The sequence below is a fragment of the Lissotriton helveticus genome, chromosome 4_1, assembly GCF_964261635.1.
Source record: "Lissotriton helveticus chromosome 4_1, aLisHel1.1, whole genome shotgun sequence".
NCBI lineage: Eukaryota > Metazoa > Chordata > Amphibia > Caudata > Salamandridae > Lissotriton > Lissotriton helveticus.
Window position 1 is genome coordinate 1,200,503,611 of NC_136063.1, and position 22,986 is coordinate 1,200,526,596.

General features: G+C 30.4%; 38 non-coding genes across 38 annotated transcripts; all 38 read left to right on the forward strand.

Annotated features, from left to right (window-relative positions):
- The first annotated feature begins 515 nt into the window (after nucleotides 1–515).
- Nucleotides 516–589, forward strand: TRNAT-AGU (transfer RNA threonine (anticodon AGU)). The gene has a single exon. It is a non-coding gene; the product is annotated as a tRNA-Thr (tRNA).
- A 437-nt stretch (nucleotides 590–1,026) lies between these two features.
- On the forward strand, nucleotides 1,027–1,099 carry TRNAT-CGU (transfer RNA threonine (anticodon CGU)). The gene has a single exon. It is a non-coding gene; the product is annotated as a tRNA-Thr (tRNA).
- A 942-nt stretch (nucleotides 1,100–2,041) lies between these two features.
- TRNAT-CGU (transfer RNA threonine (anticodon CGU)) lies at nucleotides 2,042–2,114 on the forward strand. The gene has a single exon. It is a non-coding gene; the product is annotated as a tRNA-Thr (tRNA).
- Nucleotides 2,115–2,544: 430 nt separating this feature from the next.
- Nucleotides 2,545–2,618, forward strand: TRNAT-AGU (transfer RNA threonine (anticodon AGU)). The gene has a single exon. It is a non-coding gene; the product is annotated as a tRNA-Thr (tRNA).
- Nucleotides 2,619–3,056: 438 nt separating this feature from the next.
- TRNAT-CGU (transfer RNA threonine (anticodon CGU)) lies at nucleotides 3,057–3,129 on the forward strand. Its single transcript has one exon. It is a non-coding gene; the product is annotated as a tRNA-Thr (tRNA).
- A 430-nt stretch (nucleotides 3,130–3,559) lies between these two features.
- TRNAT-AGU (transfer RNA threonine (anticodon AGU)) lies at nucleotides 3,560–3,633 on the forward strand. The gene has a single exon. It is a non-coding gene; the product is annotated as a tRNA-Thr (tRNA).
- A 438-nt stretch (nucleotides 3,634–4,071) lies between these two features.
- Nucleotides 4,072–4,144, forward strand: TRNAT-CGU (transfer RNA threonine (anticodon CGU)). Its single transcript has one exon. It is a non-coding gene; the product is annotated as a tRNA-Thr (tRNA).
- A 430-nt stretch (nucleotides 4,145–4,574) lies between these two features.
- Nucleotides 4,575–4,648, forward strand: TRNAT-AGU (transfer RNA threonine (anticodon AGU)). Its single transcript has one exon. It is a non-coding gene; the product is annotated as a tRNA-Thr (tRNA).
- A 438-nt stretch (nucleotides 4,649–5,086) lies between these two features.
- TRNAT-CGU (transfer RNA threonine (anticodon CGU)) lies at nucleotides 5,087–5,159 on the forward strand. The gene has a single exon. It is a non-coding gene; the product is annotated as a tRNA-Thr (tRNA).
- A 430-nt stretch (nucleotides 5,160–5,589) lies between these two features.
- On the forward strand, nucleotides 5,590–5,663 carry TRNAT-AGU (transfer RNA threonine (anticodon AGU)). Its single transcript has one exon. It is a non-coding gene; the product is annotated as a tRNA-Thr (tRNA).
- A 438-nt stretch (nucleotides 5,664–6,101) lies between these two features.
- Nucleotides 6,102–6,174, forward strand: TRNAT-CGU (transfer RNA threonine (anticodon CGU)). The gene has a single exon. It is a non-coding gene; the product is annotated as a tRNA-Thr (tRNA).
- A 430-nt stretch (nucleotides 6,175–6,604) lies between these two features.
- On the forward strand, nucleotides 6,605–6,678 carry TRNAT-AGU (transfer RNA threonine (anticodon AGU)). The gene has a single exon. It is a non-coding gene; the product is annotated as a tRNA-Thr (tRNA).
- Nucleotides 6,679–7,115: 437 nt separating this feature from the next.
- TRNAT-CGU (transfer RNA threonine (anticodon CGU)) lies at nucleotides 7,116–7,188 on the forward strand. The gene has a single exon. It is a non-coding gene; the product is annotated as a tRNA-Thr (tRNA).
- Nucleotides 7,189–7,618: 430 nt separating this feature from the next.
- TRNAT-AGU (transfer RNA threonine (anticodon AGU)) lies at nucleotides 7,619–7,692 on the forward strand. Its single transcript has one exon. It is a non-coding gene; the product is annotated as a tRNA-Thr (tRNA).
- Nucleotides 7,693–9,143: 1,451 nt separating this feature from the next.
- Nucleotides 9,144–9,216, forward strand: TRNAT-CGU (transfer RNA threonine (anticodon CGU)). Its single transcript has one exon. It is a non-coding gene; the product is annotated as a tRNA-Thr (tRNA).
- A 430-nt stretch (nucleotides 9,217–9,646) lies between these two features.
- Nucleotides 9,647–9,720, forward strand: TRNAT-AGU (transfer RNA threonine (anticodon AGU)). Its single transcript has one exon. It is a non-coding gene; the product is annotated as a tRNA-Thr (tRNA).
- Nucleotides 9,721–10,157: 437 nt separating this feature from the next.
- Nucleotides 10,158–10,230, forward strand: TRNAT-CGU (transfer RNA threonine (anticodon CGU)). The gene has a single exon. It is a non-coding gene; the product is annotated as a tRNA-Thr (tRNA).
- Nucleotides 10,231–10,660: 430 nt separating this feature from the next.
- TRNAT-AGU (transfer RNA threonine (anticodon AGU)) lies at nucleotides 10,661–10,734 on the forward strand. The gene has a single exon. It is a non-coding gene; the product is annotated as a tRNA-Thr (tRNA).
- A 437-nt stretch (nucleotides 10,735–11,171) lies between these two features.
- On the forward strand, nucleotides 11,172–11,244 carry TRNAT-CGU (transfer RNA threonine (anticodon CGU)). Its single transcript has one exon. It is a non-coding gene; the product is annotated as a tRNA-Thr (tRNA).
- Nucleotides 11,245–11,674: 430 nt separating this feature from the next.
- TRNAT-AGU (transfer RNA threonine (anticodon AGU)) lies at nucleotides 11,675–11,748 on the forward strand. The gene has a single exon. It is a non-coding gene; the product is annotated as a tRNA-Thr (tRNA).
- Nucleotides 11,749–13,195: 1,447 nt separating this feature from the next.
- Nucleotides 13,196–13,268, forward strand: TRNAT-CGU (transfer RNA threonine (anticodon CGU)). The gene has a single exon. It is a non-coding gene; the product is annotated as a tRNA-Thr (tRNA).
- Nucleotides 13,269–13,698: 430 nt separating this feature from the next.
- On the forward strand, nucleotides 13,699–13,772 carry TRNAT-AGU (transfer RNA threonine (anticodon AGU)). The gene has a single exon. It is a non-coding gene; the product is annotated as a tRNA-Thr (tRNA).
- Nucleotides 13,773–14,209: 437 nt separating this feature from the next.
- On the forward strand, nucleotides 14,210–14,282 carry TRNAT-CGU (transfer RNA threonine (anticodon CGU)). Its single transcript has one exon. It is a non-coding gene; the product is annotated as a tRNA-Thr (tRNA).
- A 430-nt stretch (nucleotides 14,283–14,712) lies between these two features.
- On the forward strand, nucleotides 14,713–14,786 carry TRNAT-AGU (transfer RNA threonine (anticodon AGU)). The gene has a single exon. It is a non-coding gene; the product is annotated as a tRNA-Thr (tRNA).
- A 437-nt stretch (nucleotides 14,787–15,223) lies between these two features.
- On the forward strand, nucleotides 15,224–15,296 carry TRNAT-CGU (transfer RNA threonine (anticodon CGU)). The gene has a single exon. It is a non-coding gene; the product is annotated as a tRNA-Thr (tRNA).
- A 430-nt stretch (nucleotides 15,297–15,726) lies between these two features.
- On the forward strand, nucleotides 15,727–15,800 carry TRNAT-AGU (transfer RNA threonine (anticodon AGU)). Its single transcript has one exon. It is a non-coding gene; the product is annotated as a tRNA-Thr (tRNA).
- A 437-nt stretch (nucleotides 15,801–16,237) lies between these two features.
- Nucleotides 16,238–16,310, forward strand: TRNAT-CGU (transfer RNA threonine (anticodon CGU)). The gene has a single exon. It is a non-coding gene; the product is annotated as a tRNA-Thr (tRNA).
- A 430-nt stretch (nucleotides 16,311–16,740) lies between these two features.
- On the forward strand, nucleotides 16,741–16,814 carry TRNAT-AGU (transfer RNA threonine (anticodon AGU)). The gene has a single exon. It is a non-coding gene; the product is annotated as a tRNA-Thr (tRNA).
- A 437-nt stretch (nucleotides 16,815–17,251) lies between these two features.
- Nucleotides 17,252–17,324, forward strand: TRNAT-CGU (transfer RNA threonine (anticodon CGU)). Its single transcript has one exon. It is a non-coding gene; the product is annotated as a tRNA-Thr (tRNA).
- Nucleotides 17,325–17,754: 430 nt separating this feature from the next.
- Nucleotides 17,755–17,828, forward strand: TRNAT-AGU (transfer RNA threonine (anticodon AGU)). The gene has a single exon. It is a non-coding gene; the product is annotated as a tRNA-Thr (tRNA).
- A 437-nt stretch (nucleotides 17,829–18,265) lies between these two features.
- Nucleotides 18,266–18,338, forward strand: TRNAT-CGU (transfer RNA threonine (anticodon CGU)). The gene has a single exon. It is a non-coding gene; the product is annotated as a tRNA-Thr (tRNA).
- Nucleotides 18,339–18,768: 430 nt separating this feature from the next.
- TRNAT-AGU (transfer RNA threonine (anticodon AGU)) lies at nucleotides 18,769–18,842 on the forward strand. The gene has a single exon. It is a non-coding gene; the product is annotated as a tRNA-Thr (tRNA).
- A 437-nt stretch (nucleotides 18,843–19,279) lies between these two features.
- TRNAT-CGU (transfer RNA threonine (anticodon CGU)) lies at nucleotides 19,280–19,352 on the forward strand. The gene has a single exon. It is a non-coding gene; the product is annotated as a tRNA-Thr (tRNA).
- Nucleotides 19,353–19,782: 430 nt separating this feature from the next.
- On the forward strand, nucleotides 19,783–19,856 carry TRNAT-AGU (transfer RNA threonine (anticodon AGU)). Its single transcript has one exon. It is a non-coding gene; the product is annotated as a tRNA-Thr (tRNA).
- Nucleotides 19,857–20,293: 437 nt separating this feature from the next.
- TRNAT-CGU (transfer RNA threonine (anticodon CGU)) lies at nucleotides 20,294–20,366 on the forward strand. Its single transcript has one exon. It is a non-coding gene; the product is annotated as a tRNA-Thr (tRNA).
- Nucleotides 20,367–21,808: 1,442 nt separating this feature from the next.
- On the forward strand, nucleotides 21,809–21,882 carry TRNAT-AGU (transfer RNA threonine (anticodon AGU)). The gene has a single exon. It is a non-coding gene; the product is annotated as a tRNA-Thr (tRNA).
- Nucleotides 21,883–22,319: 437 nt separating this feature from the next.
- TRNAT-CGU (transfer RNA threonine (anticodon CGU)) lies at nucleotides 22,320–22,392 on the forward strand. The gene has a single exon. It is a non-coding gene; the product is annotated as a tRNA-Thr (tRNA).
- Nucleotides 22,393–22,822: 430 nt separating this feature from the next.
- Nucleotides 22,823–22,896, forward strand: TRNAT-AGU (transfer RNA threonine (anticodon AGU)). Its single transcript has one exon. It is a non-coding gene; the product is annotated as a tRNA-Thr (tRNA).
- The last annotated feature ends 90 nt before the right edge of the window (nucleotides 22,897–22,986 follow it).

Genomic DNA, 22,986 nt, shown 5'->3' on the forward strand with positions numbered 1-22,986 from the left:
TTACTACATTGACGTTGGTGCTGTGGCTTAGTGATTAAAACGCCTGTCTCTTACACAGGAAATCCTGAGTTCAAATCTCAGCAGCACCTAACTGTTTTCTCCATGCTTTAGAAATAATTTTCATCAAACAAGTGTTGAATACAATTTAAGAATAAACATCTGGTTCTATGAACTTTAGAAAAAGTTATCATAAAACGAAATAAAACACTTGGTATTGTGAAGATTTTTGTAGGAATGCATTGACTGAAATAGCGAAAAGAAAATGACAAAGAACAAGATAGAGCTGAATGATCACTCGGTTGTTGAATACAACTAATCCAGTCTTCAGCAAGGTATATTTTAAAATTCTATGAATAGGGTAAACTTCAAATTAGAGAGGTGTTTATAAGTGAAGCGTCTTCATCTAAAGTGTTTGAGTAGAGAAGACTGTGAACGTATAAAATATTATGAAAGTGAAAAAACAATATTCTCTTGAACATCATAAAGAAAAGTCTTTCAAACTTAAGACTCAAGGGGGTGCTGTGGCTTAGCTGGTTAAAGCACCTGTCTAGTAAACAGGAGATCCTGAGTTCAACTCTCAGCAGTGCCTTGCTTTTCTCTTTGTTATATAACAAATCATTTTCATTAGGTCCTATTTTGATACAATTAAAATATAAAAGTATGATTAATCTTACTGTTGAACAGATCATCTTAAACCTCATAAAAACCCAAGTATTTTCAAGATTATAGAGTGAATACTGTTATTGCAAAATAAAAAAAGACATATCTATGAAAAAGACGTAGATGACATTACTACCTCTATTTGAGCAATATTAATGCCTTCATGAAAAGAAAATTGTAAAGTATTCAAGAAATGAAATTGGGTTTTATAAGAGTACTTGTTTATTAAAACTTAATAATACTTGTTTAGTGATTGAGTATCTTTTTGTTATTAAGATTACAGTACATATAAAGAAGAATTAATAGCAGGAAACACATTTTCATCATCAACAATAACTTATTCATGAGTTTTATTTCATTCACGTTGGTGCTGTGGCTTAGTGGTTAAAGCACCTGTCTCGTAAACAGGAAATCCTGAGTTCAAATCTCAGCAGCACCTAACTGTTTTCTTCATCCTTTAGAAATAATATTCATCAAACAAGTGTTGAATGCAATTTAAGAATAAACGTCTGGTTCTATGAACTTTACAAAAAGTTATCATAAAACGAAATAAAATACTTGGTATTGTAAAGATTTTTGTAGGAATTCATTGACTGAAATAGCGAAAAGAAAATGACAAAGAACAAGATAGAGCTGAATGATCACTCGGTTGTTGAATACAACTAATCCATTCTTCAGCAAGGTATATTTTAAAATTCTATGAATAGGGTAAACTTCAAATTAGAGAGGTGTTTTTGAATAAGTGAAGCGTCTTCATCTAAAGTGTTTGAGTAGAGAAGACTGTGAACTTATAAAATATTATGAAAGTGAAAAAACAATATTCTCTTGAACACCATAAAGAAAAGTCTTTCAAACTTAAGACTCAAGGGAGTGATGTGGCTTAGCTGGTTAAAACGCCTGTCTAGTAAACAGGAGATCCTGAGTTTAACTCTCAGCAGTGCCTTGCTTTTCTCTTTGTTATATAACAAATCATTTTCATTAGGTCCTATTTTGATACAATTAAAATATAAAAGTCTGATTAATCTTACTGTTGAACAGATCATCTTAAACCTCATAAAAACCCAAGTATTTTCAAGATTATAGAGTGAATACTTTTATTGCAAAATAAAACAATTACATATCTATGAAAAAGACGTAGATGACATTACTACCTCTATCTGAGCAATATTAATGCCTTCATGAAAAGAACATTGTAAAGTATTCAAGAAATGAAATTGGGTTTTATAAGAGTATTTGTTTATTAAAACTTAATAATACTTGTTTAGTGATTGAGTATCTTTTTGTTATTAAGATTACAGTACATATAAAGAAGAATTAATAGCAGGAAACAAATTTTCATCATCAACAATAAATTATTCATGAATTTTATTTCGTTGACGTTGGTGCTTTGGCTTAGTGGTTAAAGCGCCTGTCTCGTAAACAGGAAATCCTGAGTTCAAATCTCAGCAGCACCTAACTGTTTTCTCCATGCTTTAGAAATAATTTTCATCAAACAAGTGTTTAATACAATTTAAGAATAAACGTCTGGTTCTATGAACTTTAGAAAAAGTTATCATAAAACGATATACAATTCTTGGTATTGTGAAGATTTTTGTAGGAATGCATTGACTGAAATAGCGAAAAGAAAATGACAAAGAACAAGATAAAGCTGAATGATCACTCGGTTGTTGAATACAACTAATCCATTCTTCAGCAAGGTATATTTTAAAATTCTATGAATAGGGTAAACTTCAAATTAGAGCGGTGTTTTTGAATAAGTGAAGCGTCTTCATCTAAAGTGTTTGAGTAGAGAAGACTGTGAACTTATAAAATATTATGAAAGTGAAAAAACAATATTCTCTTAAACACCATAAAGAAAAGTCTTTCAAACTTAAGACTCAAGGAGGTGCTGTGGCTTAGCTGGTTAAAGCGCCTGTCTAGTAAACAGGAGATCCTGAGTTCAACTCTCAGCAGTGCCTTGCTTTTCTCTTTGTTATATAACAAATCATTTTCATTAGGTCCTATTTTGATACAATTAAAATATAAAAGTCTGATTAATCTTACTGTTGAACAGATCATCTTAAACCTCATAAAAACCCAAGTATTTTCAAGATTATAGAGTGAATACTTTTATTGCAAAATAAAAAAATTACATATCTATGAAAAAGACGTAGATGACATTACTACCTCTATCTGAGCAATATTAATGCCTTCATGAAAAGAACATTGTAAAGTATTCAAGAAATGAAATTGGGTTTTATAAGAGTATTTGTTTATTAAAACTTAATAATACTTGTTTAGTGATTGAGTATCTTTTTGTTATTAAGATTACAGTACATATAAAGAAGAATTAATAGCAGGAAACACATTTTCATCATCAACAATAAATTATTCATGAATTTTATTTCGTTGACGTTGGTGCTTTGGCTTAGTGGTTAAAGCGCCTGTCTCGTAAACAGGAAATCTTGAGTTCAAATCTCAGCAGCACCTAACTGTTTTCTCCATGCTTTAGAAATAATTTTCATCAAACAAGTGTTTAATACAATTTAAGAATAAACGTCTGGTTCTATGAACTTTAGAAAAAGTTATCATAAAACGATATACAATTCTTGGTATTGTGAAGATTTTTGTAGGAATGCATTGACTGAAATAGCGAAAAGAAAATGACAAAGAACAAGATAAAGCTGAATGATCACTCGGTTGTTGAATACAACTAATCCATTCTTCAGCAAGGTATATTTTAAAATTCTATGAATAGGGTAAACTTCAAATTAGAGCGGTGTTTTTGAATAAGTGAAGCGTCTTCATCTAAAGTGTTTGAGTAGAGAAGACTGTGAACTTATAAAATATTATGAAAGTGAAAAAACAATATTCTCTTAAACACCATAAAGAAAAGTCTTTCAAACTTAAGACTCAAGGAGGTGCTGTGGCTTAGCTGGTTAAAGCGCCTGTCTAGTAAACAGGAGATCCTGAGTTCAACTCTCAGCAGTGCCTTGCTTTTCTCTTTGTTATATAACAAATCATTTTCATTAGGTCCTATTTTGATACAATTAAAATATAAAAGTCTGATTAATCTTACTGTTGAACAGATCATCTTAAACCTCATAAAAACCCAAGTATTTTCAAGATTATAGAGTGAATACTTTCATTGCAAAATAAAAAAATTACATATTTATGAAAAAGACGTAGATGACATTACTACCTCTATCTGAGCAATATTAATGCCTTCATGAAAAGAACATTGTAAAGTATTCAAGAAATGAAATTGGGTTTTATAAGAGTATTTGTTTATTAAAACTTAATAATACTTGTTTAGTGATTGAGTATCTTTTTGTTATTAAGATTACAGTACATATAAAGAAGAATTAATAGCAGGAAACAAATTTTCATCATCAACAATAAATTATTCATGAATTTTATTTCGTTGACGTTGGTGCTTTGGCTTAGTGGTTAAAGCGCCTGTCTCGTAAACAGGAAATCCTGAGTTCAAATCTCAGCAGCACCTAACTGTTTTCTCCATGCTTTAGAAATAATTTTCATCAAACAAGTGTTTAATACAATTTAAGAATAAACGTCTGGTTCTATGAACTTTAGAAAAAGTTATCATAAAACGATATACAATTCTTGGTATTGTGAAGATTTTTGTAGGAATGCATTGACTGAAATAGCGAAAAGAAAATGACAAAGAACAAGATAAAGCTGAATGATCACTCGGTTGTTGAATACAACTAATCCATTCTTCAGCAAGGTATATTTTAAAATTCTATGAATAGGGTAAACTTCAAATTAGAGCGGTGTTTTTGAATAAGTGAAGCGTCTTCATCTAAAGTGTTTGAGTAGAGAAGACTGTGAACTTATAAAATATTATGAAAGTGAAAAAACAATATTCTCTTAAACACCATAAAGAAAAGTCTTTCAAACTTAAGACTCAAGGAGGTGCTGTGGCTTAGCTGGTTAAAGCGCCTGTCTAGTAAACAGGAGATCCTGAGTTCAACTCTCAGCAGTGCCTTGCTTTTCTCTTTGTTATATAACAAATCATTTTCATTAGGTCCTATTTTGATACAATTAAAATATAAAAGTCTGATTAATCTTACTGTTGAACAGATCATCTTAAACCTCATAAAAACCCAAGTATTTTCAAGATTATAGAGTGAATACTTTTATTGCAAAATAAAAAAATTACATATCTATGAAAAAGACGTAGATGACATTACTACCTCTATCTGAGCAATATTAATGCCTTCATGAAAAGAACATTGTAAAGTATTCAAGAAATGAAATTGGGTTTTATAAGAGTATTTGTTTATTAAAACTTAATAATACTTGTTTAGTGATTGAGTATCTTTTTGTTATTAAGATTACAGTACATATAAAGAAGAATTAATAGCAGGAAACAAATTTTCATCATCAACAATAAATTATTCATGAATTTTATTTCGTTGACGTTGGTGCTTTGGCTTAGTGGTTAAAGCGCCTGTCTCGTAAACAGGAAATCCTGAGTTCAAATCTCAGCAGCACCTAACTGTTTTCTCCATGCTTTAGAAATAATTTTCATCAAACAAGTGTTTAATACAATTTAAGAATAAACGTCTGGTTCTATGAACTTTAGAAAAAGTTATCATAAAACGATATACAATTCTTGGTATTGTGAAGATTTTTGTAGGAATGCATTGACTGAAATAGCGAAAAGAAAATGACAAAGAACAAGATAAAGCTGAATGATCACTCGGTTGTTGAATACAACTAATCCATTCTTCAGCAAGGTATATTTTAAAATTCTATGAATAGGGTAAACTTCAAATTAGAGCGGTGTTTTTGAATAAGTGAAGCGTCTTCATCTAAAGTGTTTGAGTAGAGAAGACTGTGAACTTATAAAATATTATGAAAGTGAAAAAACAATATTCTCTTAAACACCATAAAGAAAAGTCTTTCAAACTTAAGACTCAAGGAGGTGCTGTGGCTTAGCTGGTTAAAGCGCCTGTATAGTAAACAGGAGATCCTGAGTTCAACTCTCAGCAGTGCCTTGCTTTTCTCTTTGTTATATAACAAATCATTTTCATTAGGTCCTATTTTGATACAATTAAAATATAAAAGTCTGATTAATCTTACTGTTGAACAGATCATCTTAAACCTCATAAAAACCCAAGTATTTTCAAGATTATAGAGTGAATACTTTTATTGCAAAATAAAAAAATTACATATCTATGAAAAAGACGTAGATGACATTACTACCTCTATCTGAGCAATATTAATGCCTTCATGAAAAGAACATTGTAAAGTATTCAAGAAATGAAATTGGGTTTTATAAGAGTATTTGTTTATTAAAACTTAATAATACTTGTTTAGTGATTGAGTATCTTTTTGTTATTAAGATTACAGTACATATAAAGAAGAATTAATAGCAGGAAACAAATTTTCATCATCAACAATAAATTATTCATGAATTTTATTTCGTTGACGTTGGTGCTTTGGCTTAGTGGTTAAAGCGCCTGTCTCGTAAACAGGAAATCCTGAGTTCAAATCTCAGCAGCACCTAACTGTTTTCTCCATGCTTTAGAAATAATTTTCATCAAACAAGTGTTTAATACAATTTAAGAATAAACGTCTGGTTCTATGAACTTTAGAAAAAGTTATCATAAAACGATATACAATTCTTGGTATTGTGAAGATTTTTGTAGGAATGCATTGACTGAAATAGCGAAAAGAAAATGACAAAGAACAAGATAAAGCTGAATGATCACTCGGTTGTTGAATACAACTAATCCATTCTTCAGCAAGGTATATTTTATAATTCTATGAATAGGGTAAACTTCAAATTAGAGCGGTGTTTTTGAATAAGTGAAGCGTCTTCATCTAAAGTGTTTGAGTAGAGAAGACTGTGAACTTATAAAATATTATGAAAGTGAAAAAACAATATTCTCTTAAACACCATAAAGAAAAGTCTTTCAAACTTAAGACTCAAGGAGGTGCTGTGGCTTAGCTGGTTAAAGCGCCTGTCTAGTAAACAGGAGATCCTGAGTTCAACTCTCAGCAGTGCCTTGCTTTTCTCTTTGTTATATAACAAATCATTTTCATTAGGTCCTATTTTGATACAATTAAAATATAAAAGTCTGATTAATCTTACTGTTGAACAGATCATCTTAAACCTCATAAAAGCCCAGGTATTTTCAAGATTATAGAGTGAATACTGTTATTGCAAAATAAAAAAAGACATATCCATGAAAAAGACGTAGATGACATTACTACCTCTATTTGAGCAATATTAATGCCTTCATGAAAAGAAAATTGTAAAGTATTCAAGAAATGAAATTAGGTTTTGTTAGAGTACTTGTTTATTAAAACCTATTTATACTTGTTTAGTGATTGAGAATATTTTTCTGATTAAGATTACAGTACATATAAAGAAGAATTAATAGCAGGAAACACATTTTCATCATCAACAATAAATTATTCATGAATTTTACTTCATTGACGTTGGTGCTGTGGCTTAGTGGTTAAAGCGCCTGTCTCGTAAACAGGAAATCCTGAGTTCAAATCTCAGCAGCACCTAACTATTTTCTCCATGCTTTAGAAATAATTTTCATCAAACAAGTGTTGAATACAATTTAAGAATAAACGTCTGGTTCTATGAACTTTAGAAAAAGTTACCATAAAACGAAATAAAATACTTGGTATTGTGAAGATTTTTGTAGGACTGCATTGACTGAAATAGCGAAAAGAAAATGACAAAGAACAAGATAGAGCTGAATGATCACTCGGTTGTTGAATACAACTAATCCATTCTTCAGCAAGGTATATTTTAAAATTCTATGAATAGGGTAAACTTCAAATTAGAGAGGTGTTTTTGAATAAGTGAAGCGTCTTCATCTAAAGTGTTTGAGTAGAGAAGTCTGTGAACTTATAAAATATTATGAAAGTGAAAAAACAATATTCTCTTGAACACCATAAACACAAGTCTTTCAAACTTAAGACTCAAGGGGGCGCTGTGGCTTAGCTGGTTAAAGCGCCTGTCTAGTAAACAGGAGGTCCTGAGTTCAACTCTCTGCAGTGCCTTGCTTTTCTCTTTGTTATATAACAAATCATTTTCATTAGGTCCTATTTTGATACAATTAAAATATAAAAGTCTGATTAATCTTACTGTTGAACAGATCATCTTAAACCTCATAAAAACCCAAGTATTTTCAAGATTATAGAGTGAATACTGTTATTGCAAAATAAAAAAAGACATATCTATGAAAAAGACGTAGATGACATTACTACCTCTATTTGAGCAATATTAATGCCTTCATGAAAAGAAAATTGTAAAGTATCCAAGAAATGAAATTGGGTTTTATAAGAGTACTTGTTTATTAAAACGTATTAATACTTGTTTAGTGATTGAGTATCTTTTTGTGATTAAGATTACAGTACATTTAAAGACGAATTAATAGCAGGAAACAAATTTTCATCATCAACAATAAATTATTCATGAATTTTATTTCATTGACGTTGGTGCTGTGGCTTAGTGGTTAAAGCGCCTGTCTCTTAAACAGGAAATCCTGATTTCAAATCTCAGCAGCACCTAACTGTTTTCTCCATGCTTTAGAAATAATTTTCATCAAACAAGTGTTTAATGCAATTTAAGAATAAACGTCTGGTTCTATGAACTTTAGAAAAAGTTATCATAAAACGATATACAATTCTTGGTATTGTGAAGATTTTTGTAGGAATGCATTGACTGAAATAGCGAAAAGAAAATGACAAAGAACAAGATAAAGCTGAATGATCACTCGGTTGTTGAATACAACTAATCCATTCTTCAGCCAGGTATATTTTAAAATTCTATGAATAGGGTAAACTTCAAATTAGAGAGGTGTTTTTGAATAAGTGAAGCGTCTTCATCTAAAGTGTTTGAGTAGAGAAGACTGTGAACTTATAAAATATTATGAAAGTGAAAAAACAATATTCTCTTGAACACCATAAAGAAAAGTCTTTCAAACTTAAGACTCAAGGGGGTGCTGTGGCTTAGCTGGTTAAAGCGCCGGTCTAGTAAACAGGAGATCCTGAGCTCAACTCTCAGCAGTGCCTTGCATTTCTCTTTGTTATATAACAAATCATTTTCATTAGGTCCTATTTTGATACAATTAAAATATAAAAGTCTGATTAATCTTACTGTTGAATAGATCATCTTAAACCTCATAAAAACCCAAGTATTTTCAAGATTATAGAGTGAATACTGTTATTGCAAAATAAAAAAAGACATATCCATGAAAAAGACGTAGATGACATTACTACCTCTATTTGAGCAATATTAATGCCTTCATGAAAAGAAAATTGTAAAGTATTCAAGAAATGAAATTGGGTTTTATAAGAGTACTTGTTTATTAAAACCTATTAATACTTGTTTAGTGATTGAGTATATTTTTGTGATTAAGATTACAGTACATATAAAGAAGAATTAATAGCAGGAAACAAATTTTCATCATCAACAATAAATTATTCATGAATTATATTTCATTGGAGTTGGTGCTGTGGCTTAGTGGTTAAAGCACCTGTCTCGTAAACAGGAAATCCTGAGTTCAAATCTCAGCAGCACCTAACTGTTTTCTCCATGCTTTAGAAATAATTTTCATCGAACAAGTGTTTAATACAATTTAAGAATAAACCTCTGGTTCTATGAACTTTAGAAAAAGTTATCATAAAACGATATAAAATTCTTGGTATTGTGAAGATTTTTGTAGGAACGCATTGACTGAAATAGCGAAAAGAAAATGACAAAGAACAAGATAAAGCTGAATGATCACTCTGTTGTTGAATACAACTAATCCATTCTTCAGCAAGGTATATTTTAAAATTCTATGAATAGGGTAAACTTCAAATTAGAGAGGTGTTTTTGAATAAGTGAAGCGTCTTCATCTAAAGTGTTTGAGTAGAGAAGACTGTGAACTTATAAAATATTATGAAAGTGAAAAAACAATATTCTCTTGAACACCATAAAGAAAAGTCTTTCAAACTTAAGACTCAAGGGGGTGCTGTGGCTAAGCTGGTTAAAGCGCCTGTCTAGTAAACAGGAGATCCTGAGTTCAACTCTCAGCAGTGCCTTGCATTTCTCTTTGTTATATAACAAATCATTTTCATTAGGTCCTATTTTGATACAATTAAAATATAAAAGTCTGATTAATCTTACTGTTGAACAGATCATCTTAAACCTCATAAAAGCCCAAGTATTTTCAAGATTATAGAGTGAATACTGTTATTGCAAAATAAAAAAAGACATATCCATGAAAAAGACGTAGATGACATTACTACCTCTATTTGAGCAATATTAATGCCTTCATGAAATGAAAATTGTAAAGTATTCAAGAAATGAAATTAGGTTTTGTTAGAGTACTTGTTTATTAAAACCTATTTATACTTGTTTAGTGATTGAGAATATTTTTCTGATTAAGATTACAGTACATATAAAGAAGAATTAATAGCAGGAAACACATTTTCATCATCAACAATAAATTATTCATGAATTTTACTTCATTGACGTTGGTGCTGTGGCTTAGTGGTTAAAGCGCCTGTCTCGTAAACAGGAAATCCTGAGTTCAAATCTCAGAAGCACCTAACTATTTTCTCCATGCTTTAGAAATAATTTTCATCAAACAAGTGTTGAATACAATTTAAGAATAAACGTCTGGTTCTATGAACTTTAGAAAAAGTTATCATAAAACGAAATAAAATACTTGGTATTGTGAAGATTTTTGTAGGACTGCATTGACTGAAATAGCGAAAAGAAAATGACAAAGAACAAGATAGAGCTGAATGATCACTCGGTTGTTGAATACAACTAATCCATTCTTCAGCAAGGTATATTTTAAAATTCTATGAATAGGGTAAACTTCAAATTAGAGAGGTGTTTTTGAATAAGTGAAGCGTCTTCATCTAAAGTGTTTGAGTAGAGAAGTCTGTGAACTTATAAAATATTATGAAAGTGAAAAAACAATATTCTCTTGATCACCATAAACACAAGTCTTTCAAACTTAAGACTCAAGGGGGCGCTGTGGCTTAGCTGGTTAAAGCACCTGTCTAGTAAACAGGAGGTCCTGAGTTCAACTCTCTGCAGTGCCTTGCTTTTCTCTTTGTTATATAACAAATCATTTTCATTAGGTCCTATTTTGATACAATTAAAATATAAAAGTCTGATTAATCTTACTGTTGAACAGATCATCTTAAACCTCATAAAAACCCAAGTATTTTCAAGATTATAGAGTGAATACTGTTATTGCAAAATAAAAAAAGACATATCTATGAAAAAGACGTAGATGACATTACTACCTCTATTTGAGCAATATTAATGCCTTCATGAAAAGAAAATTGTAAAGTATCCAAGAAATGAAATTGGGTTTTATAAGAGTACTTGTTTATTAAAACGTATTAATACTTGTTTAGTGATTGAGTATCTTTTTGTGATTAAGATTACAGTACATTTAAAGACGAATTAATAGCAGGAAACAAATTTTCATCATCAACAATAAATTATTCATGAATTTTATTTCATTGACGTTGGTGCTGTGGCTTAGTGGTTAAAGGGCCTGTCTCGTAAACAGGATATCCTGAGTTCAAATCTCAGCAGCACCTAACTGTTTTCTCCATGCTTTAGAAATAATTTTCATCAAACAAGTGTTTAATGCAATTTAAGAATAAACGTCTGGTTCTATGAACTTTAGAAAAAGTTATCATAAAACGATATACAATTCTTGGTATTGTGAAGATTTTTGTAGGAATGCATTGACTGAAATAGCGAAAAGAAAATGACAAAGAACAAGATAAAGCTGAATGATCACTCGGTTGTTGAATACAACTAATCCATTCTTCAGCAAGGTATATTTTAAAATTCTATGAATAGGGTAAACTTCAAATTAGAGCGGTGTTTTTGAATAAGTGAAGCGTCTTCATCTAAAGTGTTTGAGTAGAGAAGACTGTGAACTTATAAAATATTATGAAAGTGAAAAAACAATATTCTCTTAAACACCATAAAGAAAAGTCTTTCAAACTTAAGACTCAAGGAGGTGCTGTGGCTTAGCTGGTTAAAGCGCCTGTCTAGTAAACAGGAGATCCTGAGTTCAACTCTCAGCAGTGCCTTGCTTTTCTCTTTGTTATATAACAAATCATTTTCATTAGGTCCTATTTTGATACAATTAAAATATAAAAGTCTGATTAATCTTACTGTTGAACAGATCATCTTAAACCTCATAAAAACACAAGTATTTTCAAGATTATAGAGTGAATACTGTGATTGCAAAATAAAAAAAGACATATCTATGAAAAAGATGTAGATGACATTACTACCTCTATTTGAGCAATATTAATGCCTTCATGAAAAGAAAATTGTAAAGTATTCAAGAAATGAAATTGGGTTTTATAAGAGTACTTGTTTATTAAAACCTATTAATACTTGTTTAGTGATTGAGTATCTTTTTCTGATTAAGATTACAGTACATATAAAGAAGAATTAATAGCAGGAAACAAATTTTCTTCATCAACAATAAATTATTCATGAATTTTACTACATTGACGTTGGTGCTGTGGCTTAGTGGTTAAGGCGCCTGTCTCTTACACATGAAATCCTGAGTTCAAATCTCAGCAGCACCTAACTGTTTTCTCCATGCTTTAGAAATAATTTTCATCAATTAAGTGTTGAATACAATTTAAGAATAAACATCTGGTTCTATGAACTTTAGAAAAAGTTATCATAAAACGAAATAAAATACTTGGTATTGTGAAGATTTTTGTAGGAATGCATTGACTGAAATAGCGAAAAGAAAATGACAAAGAACAAGATAGAGCTGAATGATCACTCGGTTGTTGAATACAACTAATCCAGTCTTCAGCAAGGTATATTTTAAAATTCTATGAATAGGGTAAACTTCAAATTAGAGAGGTGTTTATAAATGAAGCGTCTTCATCTAAAGTGTTTGAGTAGAGAAGACTGTGAACGTATAAAATATTATGAAAGTGAAAAAACAATATTCTCTTGAACATCATAAAGAAAAGTCTTTCAAACTTAAGACTCAAGGGGGTGCTGTGGCTTAGCTGGTTAAAGCGCCTGTCTAGTAAACAGGAGATCCTGAGTACAACTCTCAGCAGTGCCTTGCTTTTCTCTTTGTTATATAACAAATCATTTTCATTAGGTCCTATTTTGATACAATTAAAATATAAAAGTCTGATTAATCTTACTGTTGAACAGATCATCTTAAACCTCATAAAAACTCAAGTATTTTCAAGATTATAGAGTGAATACTGTTATTGCAAAATAAAAAAAGACATATCTATGAAAAAGACGTAGATGACATTACTACCTCTATTTGAGCAATATTAATGCCTTCATGAAAAGAAAATTGTAAAGTATTCAAGAAATGAAATTGGGTTTTATAAGAGTACTTGTCTATTAAAACTTAATAATACTTGTTTAGTGATTGAGTATCTTTTTGTTATTAAGATTACAGTACATATAAAGAAGAATTAATAGCAGGAAACACATTTTCATCATCAACAATAACTTATTCATGAATTTCATTTCATTCACGTTGGTGCTGTGGCTTAGTGGTTAAAGCGCCTGTCTCGTAAACAGGAAATCCTGAGTTCAAATCTCAACAACACCTAACTGTTTTCTCCATGCTTTAGAAATAATATTCATCAAACAAGTGTTGAATGCAATTTAAGAAGAAACGTCTGGTTCTATTAACTTTAAAAAAAGTTATCATAAAACGAAATAAAATACTTGGTATTGTAAAGATTTTTGTAGGAATTCATTGACTGAAATAGCGAACAGAAAATGACAAAGAACAAGATAGAGCTGAATGATCACTCAGTTGTTGAATACAACTAATCCATTCTTCAGCAAGGTATATTTTAAAATTCTATGAATAGGGTAAACTTCAAATTAGAGAGGTGTTTTTGAATAAGTGAAGCGTCTTCATCTAAAGTGTTTGAGTAGAGAAGACTGTGAACTTATAAAATATTATGAAAGTGAAAAAACAATATTCTCTTGAACACCATAAAGAAAAGTCTTTCAAACTTAAGACTCAAGGGAGTGCTGTGGCTTAGCTGGTTAAAGCGCCTGTCTAGTAAACAGGAGATCCTGAGTTCAACTCTCAGCAGTGCCTTGCTTTTCTCTTTGTTATATAACAAATCATTTTCATTAGGTCCTATTTTGATACAATTAAAATATAAAAGTCTGATTAATCTTACTGTTGAACAGATCATCTTAAACCTCATAAAAACCCAAGTATTTTCAAGATTATAGAGTGAATACTGTTATTGCAAAATAAAAAAAGACATATCCATGAAAAAGACGTAGATGACATTACTACCTCTATTTGAGCAATATTAATGCCTTCATGAAAAGAAAATTATAAAGTATTCAAGAAATGAAATTAGGTTTTGTTAGAGTACTTGTTTATTAAAACCTATTTATACTTGTTTAGTGATTGAGTATATTTTTCTGATTAAGATTACAGTACATATAAAGAAGAATTAATAGCAGGAAACAAATTTTCATCATCAACAATAAATTATTCATGAATTTTACTTCATTGACGTTGGTGCTGCGGCTTAGTGGTTAAAGCGCCTGTCTCGTAAACAGGAAATCCTGAGTTCGAATCTCAGCAGCACCTAATTGTTTTCTCCATGCTTTAGAAATATTTTTCATCAAACAAGTGTTGAATACAATTTAAGAATAAACCTCTGGTTCTATGAACTTTAGAAAAAGTTATCATAAAAAGAAATAAAATACTTGGTATTGTGAAGATTTTTGTAGGAATGCATTGACTGAAATAGCGAAAAAAAAATGACAAAGAACAAGATAGAGCCGAATGATCACTCGGTTGGTGAATACAACTAATCCATTCTTCAGCAAGGTATATTTTAAAATTCTATGAATAGGGTAAACTTCAAATTAGAGAGGTGTTTTTGAATAAGTGAAGCGTCTTCATCTAAAGTGTTTGAGTAGAGAAGACTGTGAACTTATAAAATATTATGAAAGTGAAAAAACAATATTCTCTTGAACACCATAAAGAAAAGTCTTTCAAACTTAAGACTCAAGGGGGTGCTGTGGCTTAGCTGGTTAAAGCGCCTGTCTAGTAAACAGGAGATCCTGAGCTCAACTCTCAGCAGTGCCTTGCATTTCTCTTTGTTATATAACAAATCATTTTCATTAGGTCCTATTTTGATACAATTAAAATATAAAAGTCGGATTAATCTTACTGTTGAACAGATCATCTTAAACCTCATAAAAACCCAAGTATTTTCAAGATTATAGAGTGAATACTGTTATTGCAAAATAAAAAAAGACATATCCATGAAAAAGACGTAGATGACATTACTACCTCTATTTGAGCAATATTAATGCCTTCATGAAAAGAAAATTGTAAAGTATTCAAGAAATGAAATTGGGTTTTATAAGAGTACTTGTTTATTAAAACCTATTAATACTTGTTTAGTGATTGAGTATATTTTTCAGAATAAGATTACAGTACATATAAAGAAGAATTAATAGCAGGAAACAAATTTTCATCATCAACAATAAATTATTCATGAATTTTATTTCGTTGACGTTGGTGCTGTGGCTTAGTGGTTAAAGAGCCCGTCTCGTAAACAGGAAATCCTGAGTTCGAATCTCAGCAGCACCTAACTGTTTTCTCCATGCTTTAGAAATCATTTTCATCAAACAAGTGTTGAATACAATTTAAGAATAAACGTCTGGTTCTATGAACTTTAGAAAAAGTTATCATAAAAAGAAATAAAATACTTGGTATTGTGAAGATTTTTGTAGGAATGCATTGACTGAAATAGCGAAAAGAAAATGAAAAAGAACAAGATAGAGCCGAATGATCACTCGGTTGGTGAATACAACTAATCCATTCTTCAGCAAGGTATATTTTAAAATTCTATGAATAGGGTAAACTTCAAATTAGAGAGGTGTTTTTGAATAAGTGAAGGGTCTTCATCAAAAGTGTTTGAGTAGAGAAGACTGTGAACTTATAAAATATTATGAAAGTGAAAAAACAATATTCTCTTGAACACCATAAAGAAAAGTCTTTCAAACTTAAGACTCAAGGGGGTGCTGTGGCTTAGCTGGTTAAAGCACCTGTCTAGTAAACAGGAGATCCTGAGTTCAACTCTCAGCAGTGCCTTGCTTTTCTCTTTGTTATATAACAAATCATTTTCATTAGGTCCTATTTTGATACAATTAAAATATAAAAGTCTGATTAATCTTACTGTTGAACAGATCATCTTAAACCTCATAAAAACCCAAGTATTTTCAAGATTATAGAGTGAATACTTTTATTGCAAAATAAAAAAAAACATATCTATGAAAAATACGTAGATGACATTACTACCTCTATTTGAGCAATATTAATGCCTTCATGAAAAGAACATTGTAAAGTATTCAAGAAATGAAATTGGGTTTTATAAGTGTACTTGTTTATTAAAACTTATTAATACTTGTTTAGTGATTGAGTATCTTTTTGTGATTAAGATTACAGTACATATAAAGAAGAATTAATAGCAGGAAACAAATTTTCATCATCAACAATAAATTATTCATGAATTATATTTCATTGGCGTTGGTGCTGTGGCTTAGTGGTTAAAGCACCTGTCTCGTAAACAGGAAATCCTGAGTTCAAATCTCAGCAGCACCTAACTGTTTTCTCCATGCTTTAGAAATAATTTTCATCGAACAAGTGTTTAATACAATTTAAGAATAAACCTCTGGTTCTATGAACTTTAGAAAAAGTTATCATAAAACGATATAAAATTCTTGGTATTGTGAAGATTTTTGTAGGAACGCATTGACTGAAATAGCGAAAAGAAAATGACAAAGAACAAGATAAAGCTGAATGATCACTCTGTTGTTGAATACAACTAATCCATTCTTCAGCAAGGTATATTTTAAAATTCTATGAATAGGGTAAACTTCAAATTAGAGAGGTGTTTTTGAATAAGTGAAGCGTCTTCATCTAAAGTGTTTGAGTAGAGAAGACTGTGAACTTATAAAATATTATGAAAGTGAAAAAACAATATTCTCTTGAACACCATAAAGAAAAGTCTTTCAAACTTAACACTCAAGGGGGTGCTGTGGCTTAGCTGGTTATAGCGCCTGTCTAGTAAACAGGAGATCCTGAGTTCAACTCTCAGCAGTGCCTTGCATTTCTCTTTGTTATATAACAAATCATTTTCATTAGGTCCTATTTTGATACAAATAAAATATAAAAGTCTGATTAATCTTACTGTTGAACAGATCATCTTAAACCTCATAAAAACCCAAGTATTTTCAAGATTATAGAGTGAATACTGTTATTGCAAAATAAAAAAAGACATATACATGAAAAAGACGTAGATGACATTACTACCTCTATTTGAGCAATATTAATGCCTTCATGAAAAGAAAATTGTAAAGTATTCAAGAAATGAAATTAGGTTTTGTTAGAGTACTTGTTTATTAAAACCTATTTATACTTGTTTAGTGATTGAGTATATTTTTCTGATTAAGATTACAGTACATATAAAGAAGAATTAATAGCAGGAAACACATTTTCATCATCAACAATAAATTATTCATGAATTTTACTTCATTGACGTTGGTGCTGTGGCTTAGTGGTTAAAGCGCCTGTCTCGTAAACAGGAAATCCTGAGTTCAAATCTCAGCAGCACCTAACTATTTTCTCCATGCTTTAGAAATAATTTTCATCAAACAAGTGTTGAATACAATTTAAGAATAAACGTCTGGTTCTATGAACTTTAGAAAAAGTTATCATAAAACGAAATAAAATACTTGGTATTGTGAAGATTTTTGTAGGAATGCATTTACTGAAATAGCGAAAAGAAAATGACAAAGAACAAGATAGAGCTGAATGATCACTCGGTTGTTGAATACAACTAATCCATTCTTCAGCAAGGTATATTTTAAAATTCTATGAATAGGGTAAACTTCAAATTACAGAGGTGTTTTTGAATAAGTGAAGCGTCTTCATCTAAAGTGTTTGAGTAGAGAAGTCTGTGAAATAATAAAATATTATGAAAGTGAAAAAACAATATTCTCTTGAACACCATAAACACAAGTCTTTCAAACTTAAGACTCAAGAGGGCGCTGTGGCTTAGCTGGTTAAAGCGCCTGTCTAGTAAACAGGAGATCCTGAGTTCAACTCTCAGCAGTGCCTTGCTTTTCTCTTTGTTATATAACAAATCATTTTCATTAGGTCCTATTTTGATACAATTAAAATATAAAAGTCTGATTAATCTTACTGTTGAACAGATCATCTTAAACCTCATAAAAACCCAAGTATTTTCAAGATTATAGAGTGAATACTGTTATTGCAAAATAAAAAAAGACATATCTATGAAAAAGACGTAGATGACATTACTACTTCTATTTGAGCAATATTAATGCCTTCATGAAAAGAAAATTGTAAAGTATCCAAGAAATGAAATTGGGTTTTATAAGAGTACTTGTTTATTAAAACGTATTAATACTTGTTTAGTGATTGAGTATCTTTTTGTGATTAAGATTACAGTACATTTAAAGACGAATTAATAGCAGGAAACAAATTTTCATAATCAACAATAAATTATTCATGAATTTTATTTCATTGACGTTGGTGCTGTGGCTTAGTGGTTAAAGCGCCTGTCTCGTAAACAGGAAATCCTGAGTTAAAATCTCAGTAGCACCTAACTGTTTTCTCCATGCTTTAGAAATAATTTTCATCAAACAAGTGTTTAATGCAATTTAAGAATAAACGTCTGGTTCTATGAACTTTAGAAAAAGTTATCATAAAACGATATAAAATTCTTGGTATTGTGAAGATTTTTGTAGGAATGCATTGACTGAAATAGCGAAAAGAAAATGACAAAGAACAAGATAAAGCCGAATGATCACTCGGTTGGTGAATACAACTAATCCATTCTTCAGCAAGGTATATTTTAAAATTCTATGAATAGGGTAAACTTCAAATTAGAGAGGTGTTTTTGAATAAGTGAAGCGTCTTCATCAAAAGTGTTTGAGTAGAGAAGACTGTGAACTTATAAAATATTATGAAAGTGAAAAAACAATATTCTCTTGAACACCATAAAGAAAAGTCTTTCAAACTTAAGACTCGAGGGGGTGCTGTGGCTTAGCTGGTTAAAGCGCCTGTCTAGTAAACAGGAGATCCTGAGTTCAACTCTCAGCAGTGCCTTGCTTTTCTCTTTGTTATATAACAAATCATTTTCATTAGGTCCTATTTTGATACAATTAAAATATAAAAGTCTGATTAATCTTACTGTTGAACAGATCATCTTAAACCTCATAAAAACCCAAGTATTTTCAAGATTATAGAGTGAATACTTTTATTGCAAAATAAAAAAAAACATATCTATGAAAAAGACGTAGATGACATTACTACCTCTATTTGAGCAATATTAATGGCTTCATGAAAAGAACATTGTAAAGTTTTCAAGAAATGAAATTTGTTTTTAAAAGAGTACTTGTTTATTAAAACTTATTAATACTTGTTTAGTGATTGAGTATCTTTTTGTGATTAAGATTATAGTACATATAAAGAAGAATTAATAGCAGGAAACAAATTTTCATCATCAACAATAAATTATTCATGAATTTTATTTCATTGACGTTGGTGCTGTGGCTTAGTGGTTAAAGCGCCTGTCTCGTAAACAGGAAATCCTGAGTTCAAATCTCAGCAGCACCTAACTGTTTTCTCCATGCTTTAGAAATAATTTTCATCAAACAAGTGTTTAATACAATTTAAGAATAAACGTCTGGTTCTATGAACTTTAGAAAAAGTTATCATAAAAAGAAATAAAATACTTGGTATTGTGAAGATTTTTGTAGGAATGCATTGACTGAAATAGCGAAAAGAAAATGAAAAAGAACAAGATAGAGCCGAATGATCACTCGGTTGGTGAATACAACTAATCCATTCTTCAGCAAGGTATATTTTAAAATTCTATGAATAGGGTAAACTTCAAATTAGAGACGTGTTTTTGAATAAGTGAAGGGTCTTCATCAAAAGTGTTTGAGTAGAGAAGACTGTGAACTTATAAAATATTATGAAAGTGAAAAAACAATATTCTCTTGAACACCATAAAGAAAAGTCTTTCAAACTTAAGACTCGAGGGGGTGCTGTGGCTTAGCTGGTTAAAGCACCTGTCTAGTAAACAGGAGATCCTGAGTTCAACTCTCAGCAGTGCCTTGCTTTTCTCTTTGTTATATAACAAATCATTTTCATTAGGTCCTATTTTGATACAATTAAAATATAAAAGTCTGATTAATCTTACTGTTGAACAGATCATCTTAAACCTCATAAAAACCCAAGTATTTTCAAGATTATAGAGTGAATACTTTTATTGCAAAATAAAAAAAAACATATCTATGAAAAAGACGTAGATGACATTACTACCTCTATTTGAGCAATATTAATGCCTTCATGAAAAGAACATTGTAAAGTTTTCAAGAAATGAAATTTGTTTTTAAAAGAGTACTTGTTTATTAAAACTTATTAATACTTGTTTAGTGATTGAGTATCTTTTTGTGATTAAGATTATAGTACATATAAAGAAGAATTAATAGCAGGAAACAAATTTTCATCATCAACAATAAATTATTCATGAATTTTATTTCATTGACGTTGGTGCTGTGGCTTAGTGGTTAAAGTGCCTGTCTCGTAAACAGGAAATCCTGATTTCAAATCTCAGCAGCACCTAACTGTTTTCTCCATGCTTTAGAAATAATTTTCATCAAACAAGTGTTTAATACAATTTAAGAATAAACGTCTGGTTCTATGAACCTTAGAAAAAGTTATCATAAAACGATATAAAATTCTTGGTATTGTGAAGATTTTTGTAGGAATGCATTGACTGAAATAGCGAAAAGAAAATGACAAAGAACAAGATAGAGCTGAATGATCACTCGGTTGTTGAATACAACTAATCCATTCTTCAGCAAGGTATATTTTAAAATTCTATGAATAGGGTAAACTTCAAATTAGAGAGGTGTTTTTGAATAAGTGAAGCGTCTTCATCTAAAGTGTTTGAGTAGAGAAGACTGTGAACTTATAAAATATTATTAAAGTGAAAAAACAATATTCTCTTGAACACCATAAAGAAAAGTCTTTCAAACTTAAGACTCAAGGGGGTGATGTGACTTAGCTGGTTAAAGTGCCTGTCTAGTAAACAGGAGATCCTGAGTTCAACTCTCAGCAGTGCCTTGCTTTTCTCTTTGTTATATAACAAATCATTTTCATTAGGTCCTATTTTGATACAATTAAAATATAAAAGTCTGATTAAACTTACTGTTGAACAGATCATATTAAACCTCATAAAACCCAAGTATTTTCAAGATTATAGAGTGAATACTGTTGTTGCAAAATAAAAAAAGACATATCTATGAAAAAGACGTAGATGACATTACTACCTCTATTTGAGCAATATTAAAGCCTTCATGAAAAGAAAATTGTAAAGTATTCACGAAATGAAATTGGGTTTTATAAGAGTACTTGTTTATTAAAACCTATTAATACTTGTTTAGTGATTGAGTATCTTTTTCTGATTAAGATTACAGTACATATAAAGAAGAATTAAAAGCAGGAAACAAATTTTCATCATCAACAATAAATTATTCATGAATTTCACTTCATTGACATTGGTGCTGTGGCTTAGTGGTAAAAGCGCATGTCTCGTAAACAGGAAAACCTAAGTTCAAATCTCAGCAGCACCTAACTGTTTTCTCCATGCTTTAGAAAAATTTTCATCAAACAAGTGTTGAATACAATTTAAGAATAAACGTCTGGTTCGATGAACTTTAGAAAAAGTTATCATAAAACGAAATAAAATACTTGGTATTGTGAAGATTTTTGTAGGAATGCATTGACTGAAATAGCGAAAAGAAAATGACAAAGAACAAGATAGAGCTGAATGATCACTCGGTTGTTGAATACAACTAATCCATTCTTCAGCAAGGTATATTTTAAAATTCTATGAATAGGGTAAACTTCAAATTACAGAGGTGTTTTTGAATAAGTGAAGCGTCTTCATCTAAAGTGTTTGAGTAGAGAAGTCTGTGAAATAATAAAATATTATGAAAGTGAAAAAACAATATTCTCTTGAACACCATAAACACAAGTCTTTCAAACTTAAGACTCAAGAGGGCGCTGTGGCTTAGCTGGTTAAAGCGCCTGTCTAGTAAACAGGAGATCCTGAGTTCAACTCTCAGCAGTGCCTTGCTTTTCTCTTTGTTATATAACAAATCATTTTCATTAGGTCCTATTTTGATACAATTAAAATATAAAAGTCTGATTAATCTTACTGTTGAACAGATCATCTTAAACCTCATAAAAACCCAAGTATTTTCAAGATTATAGAGTGAATACTGTTATTGCAAAATAAAAAAAGACATATCTATGAAAAAGACGTAGATGACATTACTACTTCTATTTGAGCAATATTAATGCCTTCATGAAAAGAAAATTGTAAAGTATCCAAGAAATGAAATTGGGTTTTATAAGAGTACTTGTTTATTAAAACGTATTAATACTTGTTTAGTGATTGAGTATCTTTTTGTGATTAAGATTACAGTACATTTAAAGACGAATTAATAGCAGGAAACAAATTTTCATAATCAACAATAAATTATTCATGAATTTTATTTCATTGACGTTGGTGCTGTGGCTTAGTGGTTAAAGCGCCTGTCTCGTAAACAGGAAATCCTGAGTTAAAATCTCAGTAGCACCTAACTGTTTTCTCCATGCTTTAGAAATAATTTTCATCAAACAAGTGTTTAATGCAATTTAAGAATAAACGTCTGGTTCTATGAACTTTAGAAAAAGTTATCATAAAACGATATAAAATTCTTGGTATTGTGAAGATTTTTGTAGGAATGCATTGACTGAAATAGCGAAAAGAAAATGACAAAGAACAAGATAAAGCCGAATGATCACTCGGTTGGTGAATACAACTAATCCATTCTTCAGCAAGGTATATTTTAAAATTCTATGAATAGGGTAAACTTCAAATTAGAGAGGTGTTTTTGAATAAGTGAAGCGTCTTCATCAAAAGTGTTTGAGTAGAGAAGACTGTGAACTTATAAAATATTATGAAAGTGAAAAAACAATATTCTCTTGAACACCATAAAGAAAAGTCTTTCAAACTTAAGACTCGAGGGGGTGCTGTGGCTTAGCTGGTTAAAGCGCCTGTCTAGTAAACAGGAGATCCTGAGTTCAACTCTCAGCAGTGCCTTGCTTTTCTCTTTGTTATATAACAAATCATTTTCATTAGGTCCTATTTTGATACAATTAAAATATAAAAGTCTGATTAATCTTACTGTTG